The following is a 5,671-nucleotide window of genomic DNA, read 5'->3' as shown; positions in this document are numbered from 1 at the left end:
ATTTGACCCCACTATTCCCCTGCTTGGTATCTTCCCTAAAGAATTAAAAGAATCATACCACAGTGATATATGTGCACCCATGTTCATAGCAGCACAGTTTGTAATAGCTAAAACTTGGAACAGCCCAAATGCCCATCAAATGGAGACTGGATTAAGAAAATGTGGTTTTTAAAAATAAAATGGAGTACTACTCAGCCATCAAAAAGGAGAAATTAGAGACATTTATTGCTAAATGGATGCACATTGAGGTGATACTCTTAAGTGAAATAAACAGGACACACATGTGTAAATACTGAATAGTTTCTCTAGTGTGAGAAACTGAAAGTGTAAATAAGGACTAAAAGGTATAATAATGTGAAAAAGGAAGAAAAGGGGCAAAGGGGAGGGAGAAGTGGGAGGGGTAGGAGAAAGGAAAGAAGGGAAGGGAATTAATATGAGAAAATGAAAAAATGGAAACAAAGTCTTTGTAAATAGGGAGGGATGGAGGGGTTGAAGAGAGAGTGGGGAAAGGGGAAAAAATAAGAACCAAGAGAGTATGTAAAGATGCATATATCTACAATGATGAATGTCATTATACTGTACACCTAAAATGTACCAGTAAAAGGATATACAAAAAAAAAAAAAGAATTATGTGACCTTTCAGATTTAGAAATATATCCAATGTATGGATTAGAAAAATAAAAATGGTGGGCTGGGGATTTAGCTCAGTGGTGCCACACCTGCCTTGCAAGCACAAGGTCCTGAGCTGGATCCTTGGTACCAGAAAAAAATATGGATATACATCTAGAAACATTATAGTATAATTTCAGAACACCAAGATTTCACTTTAAAGGATATTTTTAAAACTACCAGAATGAAAAAATACAACAAAAAATACAAACTAGACCAATAACAAAATCCTCAGTACATCCTCAGTCTCATCTGTACATGCCAGAAAAAAATATAAATAATAACTTCAAGTGCAGAGGGAAATACTTGCCCTGGAATTTTATACCCTGCTAATCTATCAACTTAAAGTGCAGGCAAAATAAAATCCTTTATACATATACAAAGACTAAGCTAATATACTCCTGTTACTCTTCAGTGAAATACCTATGTCCCTTTAAGAAGAAGAAAAGTGGACACCAAGGGAAAGCAAAATGAGATGTAAGAAATCATGGATCATCACAGGAAATAGTACAAACATGTTGGTAATTAAATATTGAACATAAAAAATAATAATGGTACCTATATTTTACAGGTTTAAAAAATTGAGTCTGGCATGGTGGTGCCTGCCTGTAATCCCATCACTCAGGAGGCTGAGGCAGGAGGATTGCCACAAGTTCAAGGCCAGTCTGGGCTGCATGGGGAGTTAAAGGCTGGCCTGAACTACATAGCAAGACTCTGTCTCAAAAAACTACCAAAAAATTAATTTCTTTTAAAGAAAGCATCTCCTTTATTTTATCTAAATCTCTAAATAAAAATAACAAAATGGATAGGGACATTCAGGATAGCACCACATATGAAAAGAAAAGGAAAAATGATGAAAATAGAGTTTTTGCAAATGGGAAGAGGACCAAAAGTTGGAAGGAGTCGGGAGGGATGGGAGGGGAAGGGGATGGGAAAAAAAAAAGAAAAATTAAGATGTGTAACATACATGTACCAACATCCCACCATAAATGCGATCATTATGTATGGCAAAACATGTACTAATTTAAAAAAGAAGAAGAAAGGAAATTGCTAGGACCAGAAGCAAGGTGTATGTGTGCTACTAGGATGGTGAGCAGGAAGTGATGCTGCAGTGCTCCACAGTGGTGGTCATAGTGATTGAAGAAGTCTCTCAAAAATAAATATAGGCCTGAGGGCCTGGTGGCTAGAGTGTCAACATCCACAGAGAAACAGAAGATTAGGCTCATATCCTTGCAAAGTATAAGGCTGGAACTAAGTTTCTTGTAGATGACTGGGAACATTAAAGGCTGCCATCTATTTGAAAATGGAACCAGAAAAATGAAATCTACAAGCTCAAGATGCAAAAAGAAAGGGTACTGTATGACTCTGGCAGTGGATGGGATAGAAAGAAAAAAGAGTTCGCAAGAAGTTGAAACACTGGGAATGAGCTGAAGCAGGTATGAAATCCAAATGCATGCCATCTGTGTGGAATGCAGTTTACAAGCTGAATGAATAAAAGTGGCTCTAGGGGACCCAGGAACAACAGCTATGACACTGCTTGGAAAGAATAATTACAGCACATGATGCTCTAATAGAAATTTGACCCTTGTTAAAGATAAGCTCAGCAAGAAGTTATAAAACACATATGAAAATGAAAGACCCTGTAGGACAATATTCCTGATATTAGATCCAGAAGAAGACAGAAGAAAAAATGAGAGGAAAAAAAGAAAACATGTCCAGGACTTTTCCATAACTGAAGAAAGAAATGAGCCCTCAAATTCATTAAGGTAAGGACAAAAATAAGAAAAACAAATCCATAACTAGATACATCATGAAGAAACTTCAGAGTAGCAAATAAAAGAGAAAAGCAACTAGAGACAGCTGCATACCCCAAAAAGGACAGTAGTTGAGTTGGCAACCGACTTTGTATTAGCAAAATTGATTCCAGAAGAGAATGGAATAATATCTTCAAAGTAATAAAGGAAAGTAACTGGCAATTTATAATCCATTTGGAGTAGAGACAAAATAAACGTATCAGAAAAATCCAGAGTGTTTATTTATACTCACAGCTCTTTCTGAATTAACCGCTAAGTGATATAGATTATTAGTAAGAAGGAAACCGAAAGGAAGGAATAATAAGCAAGTCAGAAAACATATTTCATTAATCTAAATAAACTCTGACCACAAAAAATAAAGACTAATTTTTGGAAGCAGTTGAAAACAGGATAGATACTAAAATATTTTATAACAACAGCAAGAAGATGGAGGAATTGAAGTTAAAACATTTAAAAAACTTGCATGGTAGAGAATAATAAAAAATATTGATTAAATCTAGACTTTTTAAAAGATGTGGCATCCAAACCAGTATAGGGAAGAAAAGAAGCAGTAAAAAGAACTCAATAAAGCCAACTGAATACAAGAACAGAAGAACCAAAGAAAAATATGTGGAAAAAAATTTAAATGGCATAAAAAGTCTAAGTTTATCATGCTCTCAATAAATTTAAATGGATTAAAGCCTCTTGTTTAAACTGAGATATTCTCCAATAAGATTTTTTAAATCCAGTAAGTCATTTATAAGCATGATAATAACTAAAACATAATTATACTGAAAGCTTGAATGTAAAAGGATAGAAAAATACATCAAAGAAATAATATAACATTAATAGCAAGCAAAAGATATTTTTAAGGCAAAAATGTCTTCAGATATAAAGAAGGTGACTTTAGTAAAAAAAAGCATCAACTCCTATAGTGAATCATCACCTATAGTGATGCTGAACCTGGGTGGTCTTAATAACAAAAGCTTAAAAATGTCAGCATTATGAGGGGAAAGATGGTAGAGTATACTAAAGGAAATATTCAGTAAAACATGGATGGAACTGGAAGAGAAAGTGACCAACCTACCATCATAATGAAAAATTTTAATCTTCCTTTAGAAACCTATAAAACAGACAAAAAATGAACAAGAACATATAATTTTGAGTACCTATGATTGAACTGCACAATTAACATTTGATATGTACATATTTAGAGCCATGTACCTTATTTTTAAGAACATGTGGAACATTTTTAAATTGGACTGTATAATGGGCCACAAAGGAAATTTAAACAGATGTTAAAAATTTGATATAATTAGTAACATATTCTATTACTTCAGTGAAATAAGATCACAAAACAATATAAAAGTTAGGTCCACAAAGACTTCATGTATTTGTCCTCATTGTAGCAAACTATACTATATGTATAAAACAATATACTGTCACCCTCCAATAACCCTGAGGGATTAGTTCTAAGAACCCCGAACACCCATACCAAAATCTGCAGGTGCTCAAATCCCCTCTATAAAATGGTGTGGTATATGTTTGCATGCAACTTCTGTACATTCTACCATACACTTTAAATAATCTCTAGATTACTCATAGTACTAATGTTAATATATATAAATACTATGTAAATAGTTGTTGTACTCTATTGTTTAGGGGATAATGAAAAGAAAGTATCTGTCCATATTTAGTACAAATGCAATTTTAAAAAATATTTTCAATCCCCAGTTGGTTGAATCTGTACATTCAGAACCCACAGATATGGAGGGTACACAGAATTTAAAGAAATATAAAAAGTATAACTATTACCAAGATTAAAAAGTGGTGTAAGTCCAGAATCTCAGACATCTTTTGTGTGTTTCCCTCCAGATATATTCTCTTCTTTCTCTCTAGGAGTAATAACCATCTTGACTGTTGATTAGTTTTATCTGGTATTGATATTTATATTGGTGGAATTCCACTGTCTATACTCTGTCTACTCTCTAGATGTTAGCCTGGTCTCTGACCATTTACTGAGCAGAGGGAAAATAGAAGTAGGCATGGATCCTACCGTCAAAATGATCACATTTTGTGGGAATGGATAATTATGACATGGAAAGAGGTAAACTGTGAGAGCACAGAGAAGGACTATCATCAGAATCAAATAATGAAAAAGACTTTCCAAAAGAGTTAGCACTTAAAATGAGTCTTAAAATGAATTGTCTTATTTCTAATAAGAGAAGGGAAGTGAGAATTACCATTAGTTCAACACCAAGTGAAACGCACTTCAATCATTGTCTTAGTCAAGATTCAAAGGCCATTCTCCGGCCAAGGCGCCTTCTTTAACCCTGACAGACCGACAGGCCAATAGTCGTCGCAGTCCCCCCAGCCTCGTACAGACGAAAGCCAGTGACCAAATGTCTACTTTCATAGAAGTCTAAAGTTAAATGAAAACTTGAGGGCCCAGCTTTGGAGAACCTTGTAGAAATCAGGCCTCACCGGAACCCTGAGCAGAGGGTGGACAACTGCTTCTCAGGAACTCAGGAAACTCATGCATCAGAAAAGGTGACTCATAAATAAACCAAAAGAATATGGCTGCACAGATATCAGAATCTGATCAGATAAAACAGTTTAGGGAATTCCTGGGAACCTACAATAAACTTACAGAAACCTGCTTTTTGGACTGTGTTAAAGACTTCACAACAAGAGAAGTAAAACCTGAAGAGATCACCTGTTCAGAACATTGCTTACAGAAATATTTTAAAATGACACAAAGAATATCCATGAGATTTCAGGAATGCCATATTCAGCAGAATGAGGCCCTGGTAGCCAAAGCGGGACTTCTTGGCCAGCCCTGACAGAGAAGTCCCAATGGCTGAGTTCTGGGCGGAGGCTGCCACGGCTGTTGCCCTGGGAAAGAGGACTCATCAGGTGGAATCCCTGGAAGTGGTGGGCACCATATTGAACCATCTGTCATGACTATTTGGCAAATGGAAACTACTGGAAAAACAAAATTGCCGCTCACTAGGAATAATCAAAATAGAGGATCTTGTTGTTCAGTGAAAATAATAAGGTGCAACATTAAGGTTGAGGCCTTAAGATTCAGTAGCTGGGTAACTTAATTAGAAAAATAAGCCACTGTTTCTTCAACTGTGACTGTTAATTTTAAAGCAAAATATGTGTTCAATCATGTAAGAGAAAAACATTACTGAAAGTGAAACAAA

General features: G+C 35.3%; 1 pseudogene; it reads left to right on the top strand.

The window, feature by feature from the left end:
* Positions 1-4,886: 4,886 nt before the first annotated feature.
* LOC101723606 (mitochondrial import inner membrane translocase subunit Tim9 pseudogene) lies at positions 4,887-5,326 on the top strand (annotated as a pseudogene).
* The last annotated feature ends 345 nt before the right edge of the window (positions 5,327-5,671 follow it).

This window comes from Heterocephalus glaber, unplaced genomic scaffold (genome assembly GCF_053883595.1).
Source record: "Heterocephalus glaber isolate CG9 unplaced genomic scaffold, H.glaber_assembly_v1.0 deba00001428, whole genome shotgun sequence".
Classification (NCBI taxonomy): Eukaryota; Metazoa; Chordata; class Mammalia; order Rodentia; family Bathyergidae; genus Heterocephalus; species Heterocephalus glaber.
This window is presented reverse-complemented; position numbering and strand designations above follow the sequence as displayed.